The 15,289-nt window shown below is 39.6% G+C and overlaps 11 non-coding genes across 11 annotated transcripts; all 11 read right to left on the bottom strand.

Annotated features, from left to right (window-relative positions):
* Positions 1–399: 399 nt before the first annotated feature.
* Positions 400–471, bottom strand: trnae-uuc (transfer RNA glutamic acid (anticodon UUC)). The gene has a single exon. It is a non-coding gene; the product is annotated as a tRNA-Glu (tRNA).
* A 1,315-nt stretch (positions 472–1,786) lies between these two features.
* Positions 1,787–1,858, bottom strand: trnae-uuc (transfer RNA glutamic acid (anticodon UUC)). The gene has a single exon. It is a non-coding gene; the product is annotated as a tRNA-Glu (tRNA).
* Positions 1,859–3,172: 1,314 nt separating this feature from the next.
* Positions 3,173–3,244, bottom strand: trnae-uuc (transfer RNA glutamic acid (anticodon UUC)). Its single transcript has one exon. It is a non-coding gene; the product is annotated as a tRNA-Glu (tRNA).
* A 1,315-nt stretch (positions 3,245–4,559) lies between these two features.
* Positions 4,560–4,631, bottom strand: trnae-uuc (transfer RNA glutamic acid (anticodon UUC)). Its single transcript has one exon. It is a non-coding gene; the product is annotated as a tRNA-Glu (tRNA).
* Positions 4,632–5,946: 1,315 nt separating this feature from the next.
* On the bottom strand, positions 5,947–6,018 carry trnae-uuc (transfer RNA glutamic acid (anticodon UUC)). Its single transcript has one exon. It is a non-coding gene; the product is annotated as a tRNA-Glu (tRNA).
* Positions 6,019–7,332: 1,314 nt separating this feature from the next.
* trnae-uuc (transfer RNA glutamic acid (anticodon UUC)) lies at positions 7,333–7,404 on the bottom strand. Its single transcript has one exon. It is a non-coding gene; the product is annotated as a tRNA-Glu (tRNA).
* Positions 7,405–8,713: 1,309 nt separating this feature from the next.
* Positions 8,714–8,785, bottom strand: trnae-uuc (transfer RNA glutamic acid (anticodon UUC)). Its single transcript has one exon. It is a non-coding gene; the product is annotated as a tRNA-Glu (tRNA).
* A 1,315-nt stretch (positions 8,786–10,100) lies between these two features.
* On the bottom strand, positions 10,101–10,172 carry trnae-uuc (transfer RNA glutamic acid (anticodon UUC)). The gene has a single exon. It is a non-coding gene; the product is annotated as a tRNA-Glu (tRNA).
* Positions 10,173–11,487: 1,315 nt separating this feature from the next.
* On the bottom strand, positions 11,488–11,559 carry trnae-uuc (transfer RNA glutamic acid (anticodon UUC)). Its single transcript has one exon. It is a non-coding gene; the product is annotated as a tRNA-Glu (tRNA).
* A 1,314-nt stretch (positions 11,560–12,873) lies between these two features.
* Positions 12,874–12,945, bottom strand: trnae-uuc (transfer RNA glutamic acid (anticodon UUC)). Its single transcript has one exon. It is a non-coding gene; the product is annotated as a tRNA-Glu (tRNA).
* Positions 12,946–14,254: 1,309 nt separating this feature from the next.
* trnae-uuc (transfer RNA glutamic acid (anticodon UUC)) lies at positions 14,255–14,326 on the bottom strand. The gene has a single exon. It is a non-coding gene; the product is annotated as a tRNA-Glu (tRNA).
* Between the last annotated feature and the right edge of the window lie 963 nt (positions 14,327–15,289).

Here is a 15,289-nt window from a genome sequence, read left to right as displayed (position 1 = left end):
TTGAAGCTACATGAAGCTGAAATCAAATTCAAATAATCTAAGATACTCCCTTATGATTCCTTTCTTGACAAATGTTTGTCTTTGTCTGTATCCCTGGTTGTAAGTATTCAGAAAACCAGGCCACTGCCAGACTTTATCATTTTCATTATTGGCTAAGTCAATTATTACTTTGTCACTAATATTACTCTAACATAAGCACAGACTTGACTTCTGAAAGCAGTAAGTGCTATTTGTTGGGGTAGTGCTGCTGATTATGCCATTCTTTTTCCTTCACACATTTCATGACATCAGACATGTAACATCATTTATTGCAGAAAAACTCTCTTCATTGGTCGTATTTTGACTGTTGTATGCAGTCACATACAGACATGACATTTGATCTGCTCAGAGGTATTTAAATTCCCATACCGGGAGTTGAACCCGGGCCTCCTGGGTGAAAACCAGAAATCCTTACCGCTAGACCATATGGGACTTGTTTATGCTCCTGAGAAATGAAAGAACCAAGTAAGCAAACAAACACGTGTTGCACTGGCAAAATCTCTTTTTCCTTCACACATTTCATGAAGACAGACATGTTGCATCATTAATTGCTGAAAAATTCCCAGTTTGAGAGTTGGTCCTACCTATTCCCCTAACCTGAGCATTGACTGGACTGTTGAATACAGTAAGTGCTACTTGTTGGGGCAGTTTTAAGTGACAACAACAACTAAATGCATCAAAAGCCATTTCCCCTTGTGAATCCAGCTCGGATCACCTCAAATGGAGCCACTGATGATTCTCTTCTTCATAAGTGCTTCTCTTTGGGGTTGTCTTGGTTGGGATTAGTATGCGATGGAAATCTCAGAGTCATGTGTACAATCAAGGGAAATTTCAGCAAGTAAGAGATCCTTTTCAGCTTTATTCAGAAACACAGCCTTTTCATTTGATTCAGAAACACAACATTTTTACGGATATGCTTCTGTAGCTGCAACTGCAGGCTACTATTTGGCAATGAGATACATTCTCAAAAGTAAATGGATTCTAATTGCCTTCTCATCTACAAGCCTGCTACATTTAAGATGATGGTTGCCTGTTCACGAAGGTGTGTTCCTTTCCATAACGAACCATTAAAGGGACCATTGGAACTTCATACAAAAAGAAGGTGGGGCGGGATGGGTGTGGCTACATTCAAGTTTAAGATGGGCAAAGCTGTAGAAGAAATCCCACTGCTGCTGGGACACAACACAGAAGATGCTGCAATGGATCATCTGGACCATGAGGAAAGTCTTACCTGAGGTAGAGTTCTTGTCCAAAAGGATTTTGCCAGGGACCCAGCTCCAACATTTGACTTCTATATTTAAGTAGCAAACTGTGATGGTAGATTTACTTGATAATAAATACCATATCTTGAAGCTACATGAAGCTGAAATCAAATTCAAATAATCTAAGATACTCCCTTATGATTCCTTTCTTGACAAATGTTTGTCTTTGTCTGTATCCCTGGTTGTAAGTATTCAGAAAACCAGGCCACTGCCAGACTTTATCATTTTCATTATTGGCTAAGTCAATTATTACTTTGTCACTAATATTACTCTAACATAAGCACAGACTTGACTTCTGAAAGCAGTAAGTGCTATTTGTTGGGGTAGTGCTGCTGATTATGCCATTCTTTTTCCTTCACACATTTCATGACATCAGACATGTAACATCATTTATTGCAGAAAAACTCTCTTCATTGGTTGTTTTTTTGACTGTTGTATGCAGTCACATACAGACATGACATTTGATCTGCTCAGAGGTATTTAAATTCCCATACCGGGAGTTGAACCCGGGCCTCCTGGGTGAAAACCAGAAATCCTTACCGCTAGACCATATGGGACTTGTTTATGCTCCTGAGAAATGAAAGAACCAATTAAGCAAACAAACACGTGTTGCACTGGCAAAATCTCTTTTTCCTTCACACATTTCATGAAGACAGACATGTTGCATCATTAATTGCTGAAAAATTCCCAGTTTGAGAGTTGGTCCTACCTATTCCCCTAACCTGAGCATTGACTGGACTGTTGAATACAGTAAGTGCTACTTGTTGGGGCAGTTTTAAGTGACAACAACAACTAAATGCATCAAAAGCCATTTCCCCTTGTGAATCCAGCTCGGATCACCTCAAATGGAGCCACTGATGATTCTCTTCTTCATAAGTGCTTCTCTTTGGGGTTGTCTTGGTTGGGATTAGTATGCGATGGAAATCTCAGAGTCATGTGTACAATCAAGGGAAATTTCAGCAAGTAAGAGATCCTTTTCAGCTTTATTCAGAAACACAGGCTTTTCATTTGATTCAGAAACACAACATTTTTATGGATTTGCTTCTGTAGCTGCAACTGCAGGCTACTATTTGGCAATGAGATACATTCTCAAAAGTAAATGGATTCTAATTGCCTTCTCATCTACAAGCCTGCTACATTTAAGATGATGGTTGCCTGTTCACGAAGGTGTGATCCTTTCCATAACGAACCATTAAAGGGACCATTGGAACTTCATACAAAAAGAAGGTGGGGCGGGATGGGTGTGGCTACATTCAAGTTTAAGATGGGCAAAGCTGTAGAAGAAATCCCACTGCTGCTGGGACACAACACAGAAGATGCTGCAATGGATCATCTGGACCATGAGGAAAGTCTTACCTGAGGTAGAGTTCTTGTCCAAAAGGATTTTGCCAGGGACCCAGCTCCAACATTTGACTTCTATATTTAAGTAGCAAACTGTGATGGTAGATTTACTTGATAATAAATACCATATCTTGAAGCTACATGAAGCTGAAATCAAATTCAAATAATCTAAGATACTCCCTTATGATTCCTTTCTTGACAAATGTTTATCTTTGTCTGTATCCCTGGTTGTAAGTATTCAGAAAACCAGGCCACTGCCAGACTTTATCATTTTCATTATTGGCTAAGTCAATTATTACTTTGTCACTAATATTACTCTAACATAAGCACAGACTTGACTTCTGAAAGCAGTAAGTGCTATTTGTTGGGGTAGTGCTGCTGATTATGCCATTCTTTTTCCTTCACACATTTCATGACATCAGACATGTAACATCATTTATTGCAGAAAAACTCTCTTCATTGGTTGTATTTTGACTGTTGTATGCAGTCACATACAGACATGACATTTGATCTGCTCAGAAGTATTTAAATTCCCATACTGGGAGTTGAACCCGGGCCTCCTGGGTGAAAACCAGAAATCCTTACCGCTAGACCATATGGGACTTGTTTATGCTCCTGAGAAATGAAAGAACCAATTAAGCAAACAAACACGTGTTGCACTGGCAAAATCTCTTTTTCCTTCACACATTTCATGAAGACAGACATGTTGCATCATTAATTGCTGAAAAATTCCCAGTTTGAGAGTTGGTCCTACCTATTCCCCTAACCTGAGCATTGACTGGACTGTTGAATACAGTAAGTGCTACTTGTTGGGGCAGTTTTAAGTGACAACAACAACTAAATGCATCAAAAGCCATTTCCCCTTGTGAATCCAGCTCGGATCACCTCAAATGGAGCCACTGATGATTCTCTTCTTCATAAGTGCTTCTCTTTGGGGTTGTCTTGGTTGGGATTAGTATGCGATGGAAATCTCAGAGTCATGTGTACAATCAAGGGAAATTTCAGCAAGTAAGAGATCCTTTTCAGCTTTATTCAGAAACACAGCCTTTTCATTTGATTCAGAAACACAACATTTTTACGGATTTGCTTCTGTAGCTGCAACTGCAGGCTACTATTTGGCAATGAGATACATTCTCAAAAGTAAATGGATTCTAATTGCCTTCTCATCTACAAGCCTGCTACATTTAAGATGATGGTTGCCTGTTCACGAAGGTGTGATCCTTTCCATAACGAACCATTAACAGGACCATTGGAACTTCATACAAAAAGAAGGTGGGGCGGGATGGGTGTGGCTACATTCAAGTTTAAGATGGGCAAAGCTGTAGAAGAAATCCCACTGCTGCTGGGACACAACACAGAAGATGCTGCAATGGATCATCTGGACCATGAGGAAAGTCTTACCTGAGGTAGAGTTCTTGTCCAAAAGGATTTTGCCAGGGACCCAGCTCCAACATTTGACTTCTATATTTAAGTAGCAAACTGTGATGGTAGATTTACTTGATAATAAATACCATATCTTGAAGCTACATGAAGCTGAAATCAAATTATCAAACTACTAAGATACTCCCTTATGATTCCTTTCTTGACAAATGTTTGTCTTTGTCTGTATCCCTGGTTGTAAGTATTCAGAAAACCAGGCCACTGCCAGACTTTATCATTTTCATTATTGGCTAAGTCAATTATTACTTTGTCACTAATATTACTCTAACATAAACACAGACTTGACTTCTGAAAGCAGTAAGTGCTATTTGTTGGGGTAGTGCTGCTGATTATGCCATTCTTTTTCCTTCACACATTTCATGACATCAGACATGTAACATCATTTATTGCAGAAAAACTCTCTTCATTGGTCGTATTTTGACTGTTGTATGCAGTCACATACAGACATGACATTTGATCTGCTCAGAGGTATTTAAATTCCCATACCGGGAGTTGAACCCGGGCCTCCTGGGTGAAAACCAGAAATCCTTACCGCTAGACCATATGGGACTTGTTTATGCTCCTGAGAAATGAAAGAACCAAGTAAGCAAACAAACACGTGTTGCACTGGCAAAATCTCTTTTTCCTTCACACATTTCATGAAGACAGACATGTTGCATCATTAATTGCTGAAAAATTCCCAGTTTGAGAGTTGGTCCTACCTATTCCCCTAACCTGAGCATTGACTGGACTGTTGAATACAGTAAGTGCTACTTGTTGGGGCAGTTTTAAGTGACAACAACAACTAAATGCATCAAAAGCCATTTCCCCTTGTGAATCCAGCTCGGATCACCTCAAATGGAGCCACTGATGATTCTCTTCTTCATAAGTGCTTCTCTTTGGGGTTGTCTTGGTTGGGATTAGTATGCGATGGAAATCTCAGAGTCATGTGTACAATCAAGGGAAATTTCAGCAAGTAAGAGATCCTTTTCAGCTTTATTCAGAAACACAGCCTTTTCATTTGATTCAGAAACACAACATTTTTACGGATTTGCTTCTGTAGCTGCAACTGCAGGCTACTATTTGGCAATGAGATACATTCTCAAAAGTAAATGGATTCTAATTGCCTTCTCATCTACAAGCCTGCTACATTTAAGATGATGGTTGCCTGTTCACGAAGGTGTGATCCTTTCCATAACGAACCATTAACAGGACCATTGGAACTTCATACAAAAAGAAGGTGGGGCGGGATGGGTGTGGCTACATTCAAGTTTAAGATGGGCAAAGCTGTAGAAGAAATCCCACTGCTGCTGGGACACAACACAGAAGATGCTGCAATGGATCATCTGGACCATGAGGAAAGTCTTACCTGAGGTAGAGTTCTTGTCCAAAAGGATTTTGCCAGGGACCCAGCTCCAACATTTGACTTCTATATTTAAGTAGCAAACTGTGATGGTAGATTTACTTGATAATAAATACCATATCTTGAAGCTACATGAAGCTGAAATCAAATTATCAAACTACTAAGATACTCCCTTATGATTCCTTTCTTGACAAATGTTTGTCTTTGTCTGTATCCCTGGTTGTAAGTATTCAGAAAACCAGGCCACTGCCAGACTTTATCATTTTCATTATTGGCTAAGTCAATTATTACTTTGTCACTAATATTACTCTAACATAAGCACAGACTTGACTTCTGAAAGCAGTAAGTGCTATTTGTTGGGGTAGTGCTGCTGATTATGCCATTCTTTTTCCTTCACACATTTCATGACATCAGACATGTAACATCATTTATTGCAGAAAAACTCTCTTCATTGGTCGTATTTTGACTGTTGTATGCAGTCACATACAGACATGACATTTGATCTGCTCAGAGGTATTTAAATTCCCATACCGGGAGTTGAACCCGGGCCTCCTGGGTGAAAACCAGAAATCCTTACCGCTAGACCATATGGGACTTGTTTATTCTCCTGAGAAATGAAAGAACCAAGTAAGCAAACAAACACGTGTTGCACTGGCAAAATCTCTTTTTCCTTCACACATTTCATGAAGACAGACATGTTGCATCATTAATTGCTGAAAAATTCCCAGTTTGAGAGTTGGTCCTACCTATTCCCCTAACCTGAGCATTGACTGGACTGTTGAATACAGTAAGTGCTACTTGTTGGGGCAGTTTTAAGTGACAACAACAACTAAATGCATCAAAAGCCATTTCCCCTTGTGAATCCAGCTCGGCTCACCTCAAATGGAGCCACTGATGATTCTCTTCTTCATAAGTGCTTCTCTTTGGGGTTGTCTTGGTTGGGATTAGTATGCGATGGAAATCTCAGAGTCATGTGTACAATCAAGGGAAATTTCAGCAAGAAAGAGATCCTTTTCAGCTTTATTCAGAAACACAGGCTTTTCATTTGATTCAGAAACACAACATTTTTACGGATTTGCTTCTGTAGCTGCAACTGCAGGCTACTATTTGGTAATGAGATACATTCTCAAAAGTAAATGGATTCTAATTGCCTTCTCATCTACAAGCCTGCTACATTTAAGATGATGGTTGCCTGTTCACGAAGGTGTGATCCTTTCCATAACGAACCATTAACAGGACCATTGAAACTTCATAAAAAAAGAAGGTGGGGCAGGATGGGTGTGGCTACATTCAAGTTTAAGATGGGCAAAGCTGTAGAAGAAATCCCACTGCTGCTGGGACACAACACAGAAGATGCTGCAATGGATCATCTGGACCATGAGGAAAGTCTTACCTGAGGTAGAGTTCTTGTCCAAAAGGATTTTGCCAGGGACCCAGCTCCAACATTTGACTTCTATATTTAAGTAGCAAACTGTGATGGTAGATTTACTTGATAATAAATACCATATCTTGAAGCTACATGAAGCTGAAATCAAATTCAAATTATCTAAGATACTCCCTTATGATTCCTTTCTTGACAAATGTTTGTCTTTGTCTGTATCCCTGGTTGTAAGTATTCAGAAAACCAGGCCACTGCCAGACTTTATCATTTTCATTATTGGCTAAGTCAATTATTACTTTGTCACTAATATTACTCTAACATAAGCACAGACTTGACTTCTGAAAGCAGTAAGTGCTATTTGTTGGGGTAGTGCTGCTGATTATGCCATTCTTTTTCCTTCACACATTTCATGACGTCAGACATGTAACATCATTTATTGCAGAAAAACTCTCTTCATTGGTTGTATTTTGACTGTTGTATGCAGTCACATACAGACATGACATTTGATCTGCTCAGAAGCATTTAAATTCCCATACTGGGAGTTGAACCCGGGCCTCCTGGGTGAAAACCAGAAATCCTTACCGCTAGACCATATGGGACTTGTTTATTCTCCTGAGAAATGAAAGAACCAAGTAAGCAAACAAACACGTGTTTCACTGGCAAAATCTCTTTTTCCTTCACACATTTCATGAAGACAGACATGTTGCATCATTAATTGCTGAAAAATTCCCAGTTTGAGAGTTGGTCCTACCTATTCCCCTAACCTGAGCATTGACTGGACTGTTGAATACAGTAAGTGCTATTTGTTGGGGCAGTTTTAAGTGACAACAACAACTAAATGCATCAAAAGCCATTTCCCCTTGTGAATCCAGCTCGGATCACCTCAAATGGAGCCACTGATGATTCTCTTCTTCATAAGTGCATCTCTTTGGGGTTGTCTTGGTTGGGATTAGTATGCAATGGAAATCTCAGAGTCATGTGTACAATCAAGGGAAATTTCAGCAAGTAAGAGATCCTTTTCAGCTTTATTCAGAAACACAGCCTTTTCATTTGATTCAGAAACACAACATTTTTACGGATATGCTTCTGTAGCTGCAACTGCAGGCTACTATTTGGCAATGAGATACATTCTCAAAAGTAAATGGATTCTAATTGCCTTCTCATCTACAAGCCTGCATACATTTAAGATGATGGTTGCCTGTTCACGAAGGTGTGATCCTTTCCATAACGAACCATTAACAGGACCATTGGAACTTCATACAAAAAGAAGGTGGGGCGGGATGGGTGTGGCTACATTCAAGTTTAAGATGGGCAAAGCTGTAGAAGAAATCCCACTGCTGCTGGGACACAACACAGAAGATGCTGCAATGGATCATCTGGACCATGAGGAAAGTCTTACCTGAGGTAGAGTTCTTGTCCAAAAGGATTTTGCCAGGGACCCAGCTCCAACATTTGACTTCTATATTTAAGTAGCAAACTGTGATGGTAGATTTACTTGATAATAAATACCATATCTTGAAGCTACATGAAGCTGAAATCAAATTCTCTAAGATACTCCCTTATGATTTCTTTCTTGACAAATGTTTGTCTTTGTCTGTATCCCTGGTTGTAAGTATTCAGAAAACCAGGCCACTGCCAGACTTTATCATTTTCATTATTGGCTAAGTCAATTATTACTTTGTCACTAATATTACTCTAACATAAGCACAGACTTGACTTCTGAAAGCAGTAAGTGCTATTTGTTGGGGTAGTGCTGCTGATTATGCCATTCTTTTTCCTTCACACATTTCATGACATCAGACATGTAACATCATTTATTGCAGAAAAACTCTCTTCATTGGTCATATTTTGACTGTTGTATGCAGTCACATACAGACATGACATTTGATCTGCTCAGAGGTATTTAAATTCCCATACCAGGAGTTGAACCCGGGCCTCCTGGGTGAAAACCAGAAATCCTTACCGCTAGACCATATGGGACTTGTTTATGCTCCTGAGAAATGAAAGAACCAATTAAGCAAACAAACACGTGTTGCACTGGCAAAATCTCTTTTTCCTTCACACATTTCATGAAGACAGACATGTTGCATCATTAATTGCTGAAAAATTCCCAGTTTGAGAGTTGGTCCTACCTATTCCCCTAACCTGAGCATTGACTGGACTGTTGAATACAGTAAGTGCTACTTGTTGGGGCAGTTTTAAGTGACAACAACAACTAAATGCATCAAAAGCCATTTCCCCTTGTGAATCCAGCTCGGATCACCTCAAATGGAGCCACTGATGATTCTCTTCTTCATAAGTGCTTCTCTTTGGGGTTGTCTTGGTTGGGATTAGTATGCGATGGAAATCTCAGAGTCATGTGTACAATCAAGGGAAATTTCAGCAAGTAAGAGATCCTTTTCAGCTTTATTCAGAAACACAGGCTTTTCATTTGATTCAGAAACACAACATTTTTATGGATTTGCTTCTGTAGCTGCAACTGCAGGCTACTATTTGGCAATGAGATACATTCTCAAAAGTAAATGGATTCTAATTGCCTTCTCATCTACAAGCCTGCTACATTTAAGATGATGGTTGCCTGTTCACGAAGGTGTGATCCTTTCCATAACGAACCATTAAAGGGACCATTGGAACTTCATACAAAAAGAAGGTGGGGCGGGATGGGTGTGGCTACATTCAAGTTTAAGATGGGCAAAGCTGTAGAAGAAATCCCACTGCTGCTGGGACACAACACAGAAGATGCTGCAATGGATCATCTGGACCATGAGGAAAGTCTTACCTGAGGTAGAGTTCTTGTCCAAAAGGATTTTGCCAGGGACCCAGCTCCATCATTTGACTTCTATATTTAAGTAGCAAACTGTGATGGTAGATTTACTTGATAATAAATACCATATCTTGAAGCTACATGAAGCTGAAATCAAATTATCAAACTACTAAGATACTCCCTTATGATTCCTTTCTTGACAAATGTTTGTCTTTGTCTGTATCCCTGGTTGTAAGTATTCAGAAAACCAGGCCACTGCCAGACTTTATCATTTTCATTATTGGCTAAGTCAATTATTACTTTGTCACTAATATTACTCTAACATAAGCACAGACTTGACTTCTGAAAGCAGTAAGTGCTATTTGTTGGGGTAGTGCTGCTGATTATGCCATTCTTTTTCCTTCACACATTTCATGACATCAGACATGTAACATCATTTATTGCAGAAAAACTCTCTTCATTGGTCGTATTTTGACTGTTGTATGCAGTCACATACAGACATGACATTTGATCTGCTCAGAGGTATTTAAATTCCCATACCGGGAGTTGAACCCGGGCCTCCTGGGTGAAAACCAGAAATCCTTACCGCTAGACCATATGGGACTTGTTTATGCTCCTGAGAAATGAAAGAACCAAGTAAGCAAACAAACACGTGTTGCACTGGCAAAATCTCTTTTTCCTTCACACATTTCATGAAGACAGACATGTTGCATCATTAATTGCTGAAAAATTCCCAGTTTGAGAGTTGGTCCTACCTATTCCCCTAACCTGAGCATTGACTGGACTGTTGAATACAGTAAGTGCTACTTGTTGGGGCAGTTTTAAGTGACAACAACAACTAAATGCATCAAAAGCCATTTCCCCTTGTGAATCCAGCTCGGATCACCTCAAATGGAGCCACTGATGATTCTCTTCTTCATAAGTGCTTCTCTTTGGGGTTGTCTTGGTTGGGATTAGTATGCGATGGAAATCTCAGAGTCATGTGTACAATCAAGGGAAATTTCAGCAAGTAAGAGATCCTTTTCAGCTTTATTCAGAAACACAGCCTTTTCATTTGATTCAGAAACACAACATTTTTACGGATTTGCTTCTGTAGCTGCAACTGCAGGCTACTATTTGGCAATGAGATACATTCTCAAAAGTAAATGGATTCTAATTGCCTTCTCATCTACAAGCCTGCTACATTTAAGATGATGGTTGCCTGTTCACGAAGGTGTGATCCTTTCCATAACGAACCATTAACAGGACCATTGGAACTTCATACAAAAAGAAGGTGGGGCGGGATGGGTGTGGCTACATTCAAGTTTAAGATGGGCAAAGCTGTAGAAGAAATCCCACTGCTGCTGGGACACAACACAGAAGATGCTGCAATGGATCATCTGGACCATGAGGAAAGTCTTACCTGAGGTAGAGTTCTTGTCCAAAAGGATTTTGCCAGGGACCCAGCTCCAACATTTGACTTCTATATTTAAGTAGCAAACTGTGATGGTAGATTTACTTGATAATAAATACCATATCTTGAAGCTACATGAAGCTGAAATCAAATTATCAAACTACTAAGATACTCCCTTATGATTCCTTTCTTGACAAATGTTTGTCTTTGTCTGTATCCCTGGTTGTAAGTATTCAGAAAACCAGGCCACTGCCAGACTTTATCATTTTCATTATTGGCTAAGTCAATTATTACTTTGTCACTAATATTACTCTAACATAAGCACAGACTTGACTTCTGAAAGCAGTAAGTGCTATTTGTTGGGGTAGTGCTGCTGATTATGCCATTCTTTTTCCTTCACACATTTCATGACATCAGACATGTAACATCATTTATTGCAGAAAAACTCTCTTCATTGGTCGTATTTTGACTGTTGTATGCAGTCACATACAGACATGACATTTGATCTGCTCAGAGGTATTTAAATTCCCATACCGGGAGTTGAACCCGGGCCTCCTGGGTGAAAACCAGAAATCCTTACCGCTAGACCATATGGGACTTGTTTATTCTCCTGAGAAATGAAAGAACCAAGTAAGCAAACAAACACGTGTTGCACTGGCAAAATCTCTTTTTCCTTCACACATTTCATGAAGACAGACATGTTGCATCATTAATTGCTGAAAAATTCCCAGTTTGAGAGTTGGTCCTACCTATTCCCCTAACCTGAGCATTGACTGGACTGTTGAATACAGTAAGTGCTACTTGTTGGGGCAGTTTTAAGTGACAACAACAACTAAATGCATCAAAAGCCATTTCCCCTTGTGAATCCAGCTCGGCTCACCTCAAATGGAGCCACTGATGATTCTCTTCTTCATAAGTGCTTCTCTTTGGGGTTGTCTTGGTTGGGATTAGTATGCGATGGAAATCTCAGAGTCATGTGTACAATCAAGGGAAATTTCAGCAAGAAAGAGATCCTTTTCAGCTTTATTCAGAAACACAGGCTTTTCATTTGATTCAGAAACACAACATTTTTACGGATTTGCTTCTGTAGCTGCAACTGCAGGCTACTATTTGGTAATGAGATACATTCTCAAAAGTAAATGGATTCTAATTGCCTTCTCATCTACAAGCCTGCTACATTTAAGATGATGGTTGCCTGTTCACGAAGGTGTGATCCTTTCCATAACGAACCATTAACAGGACCATTGAAACTTCATAAAAAAAGAAGGTGGGGCAGGATGGGTGTGGCTACATTCAAGTTTAAGATGGGCAAAGCTGTAGAAGAAATCCCACTGCTGCTGGGACACAACACAGAAGATGCTGCAATGGATCATCTGGACCATGAGGAAAGTCTTACCTGAGGTAGAGTTCTTGTCCAAAAGGATTTTGCCAGGGACCCAGCTCCAACATTTGACTTCTATATTTAAGTAGCAAACTGTGATGGTAGATTTACTTGATAATAAATACCATATCTTGAAGCTACATGAAGCTGAAATCAAATTCAAATTATCTAAGATACTCCCTTATGATTCCTTTCTTGACAAATGTTTGTCTTTGTCTGTATCCCTGGTTGTAAGTATTCAGAAAACCAGGCCACTGCCAGACTTTATCATTTTCATTATTGGCTAAGTCAATTATTACTTTGTCACTAATATTACTCTAACATAAGCACAGACTTGACTTCTGAAAGCAGTAAGTGCTATTTGTTGGGGTAGTGCTGCTGATTATGCCATTCTTTTTCCTTCACACATTTCATGACGTCAGACATGTAACATCATTTATTGCAGAAAAACTCTCTTCATTGGTTGTATTTTGACTGTTGTATGCAGTCACATACAGACATGACATTTGATCTGCTCAGAAGCATTTAAATTCCCATACTGGGAGTTGAACCCGGGCCTCCTGGGTGAAAACCAGAAATCCTTACCGCTAGACCATATGGGACTTGTTTATTCTCCTGAGAAATGAAAGAACCAAGTAAGCAAACAAACACGTGTTGCACTGGCAAAATCTCTTTTTCCTTCACACATTTCATGAAGACAGACATGTTGCATCATTAATTGCTGAAAAATTCCCAGTTTGAGAGTTGGTCCTACCTATTCCCCTAACCTGAGCATTGACTGGACTGTTGAATACAGTAAGTGCTATTTGTTGGGGCAGTTTTAAGTGACAACAACAACTAAATGCATCAAAAGCCATTTCCCCTTGTGAATCCAGCTCGGATCACCTCAAATGGAGCCACTGATGATTCTCTTCTTCATAAGTGCATCTCTTTGGGGTTGTCTTGGTTGGGATTAGTATGCAATGGAAATCTCAGAGTCATGTGTACAATCAAGGGAAATTTCAGCAAGTAAGAGATCCTTTTCAGCTTTATTCAGAAACACAGCCTTTTCATTTGATTCAGAAACACAACATTTTTACGGATATGCTTCTGTAGCTGCAACTGCAGGCTACTATTTGGCAATGAGATACATTCTCAAAAGTAAATGGATTCTAATTGCCTTCTCATCTACAAGCCTGCATACATTTAAGATGATGGTTGCCTGTTCACGAAGGTGTGATCCTTTCCATAACGAACCATTAACAGGACCATTGGAACTTCATACAAAAAGAAGGTGGGGCGGGATGGGTGTGGCTACATTCAAGTTTAAGATGGGCAAAGCTGTAGAAGAAATCCCACTGCTGCTGGGACACAACACAGAAGATGCTGCAATGGATCATCTGGACCATGAGGAAAGTCTTACCTGAGGTAGAGTTCTTGTCCAAAAGGATTTTGCCAGGGACCCAGCTCCAACATTTGACTTCTATATTTAAGTAGCAAACTGTGATGGTAGATTTACTTGATAATAAATACCATATCTTGAAGCTACATGAAGCTGAAATCAAATTCTCTAAGATACTCCCTTATGATTTCTTTCTTGACAAATGTTTGTCTTTGTCTGTATCCCTGGTTGTAAGTATTCAGAAAACCAGGCCACTGCCAGACTTTATCATTTTCATTATTGGCTAAGTCAATTATTACTTTGTCACTAATATTACTCTAACATAAGCACAGACTTGACTTCTGAAAGCAGTAAGTGCTATTTGTTGGGGTAGTGCTGCTGATTATGCCATTCTTTTTCCTTCACACATTTCATGACATCAGACATGTAACATCATTTATTGCAGAAAAACTCTCTTCATTGGTCATATTTTGACTGTTGTATGCAGTCACATACAGACATGACATTTGATCTGCTCAGAGGTATTTAAATTCCCATACCAGGAGTTGAACCCGGGCCTCCTGGGTGAAAACCAGAAATCCTTACCGCTAGACCATATGGGACTTGTTTATGCTCCTGAGAAATGAAAGAACCAATTAAGCAAACAAACACGTGTTGCACTGGCAAAATCTCTTTTTCCTTCACACATTTCATGAAGACAGACATGTTGCATCATTAATTGCTGAAAAATTCCCAGTTTGAGAGTTGGTCCTACCTATTCCCCTAACCTGAGCATTGACTGGACTGTTGAATACAGTAAGTGCTACTTGTTGGGGCAGTTTTAAGTGACAACAACAACTAAATGCATCAAAAGCCATTTCCCCTTGTGAATCCAGCTCGGATCACCTCAAATGGAGCCACTGATGATTCTCTTCTTCATAAGTGCTTCTCTTTGGGGTTGTCTTGGTTGGGATTAGTATGCGATGGAAATCTCAGAGTCATGTGTACAATCAAGGGAAATTTCAGCAAGTAAGAGATCCTTTTCAGCTTTATTCAGAAACACAGGCTTTTCATTTGATTCAGAAACACAACATTTTTATGGATTTGCTTCTGTAGCTGCAACTGCAGGCTACTATTTGGCAATGAGATACATTCTCAAAAGTAAATGGATTCTAATTGCCTTCTCATCTACAAGCCTGCTACATTTAAGATGATGGTTGCCTGTTCACGAAGGTGTGATCCTTTCCATAACGAACCATTAAAGGGACCATTGGAACTTCATACAAAAAGAAGGTGGGGCGGGATGGGTGTGGCTACATTCAAGTTTAAGATGGGCAAAGCTGTAGAAGAAATCCCACTGCTGCTGGGACACAACACAGAAGATGCTGCAATGGATCATCTGGACCATGAGGAAAGTCTTACCTGAGGTAGAGTTCTTGTCCAAAAGGATTTTGCCAGGGACCCAGCTCCATCATTTGACTTCTATATTTAAGTAGCAAACTGTGATGGTAGATTTACTTGATAATAAATACCATATCTTGAAGCTACATGAAGCTGAAATCAAATTATCAAACTACTAAGATACT

The sequence above is a fragment of the Paralichthys olivaceus genome, chromosome 14 (genome assembly GCF_024713975.1).
Source record: "Paralichthys olivaceus isolate ysfri-2021 chromosome 14, ASM2471397v2, whole genome shotgun sequence".
NCBI classification, from domain to species: domain Eukaryota; kingdom Metazoa; phylum Chordata; class Actinopteri; order Pleuronectiformes; family Paralichthyidae; genus Paralichthys; species Paralichthys olivaceus.
The sequence above is the reverse complement of the archived record's forward strand: the minus strand, read 5'-3'. Positions and strand labels throughout refer to the sequence as shown.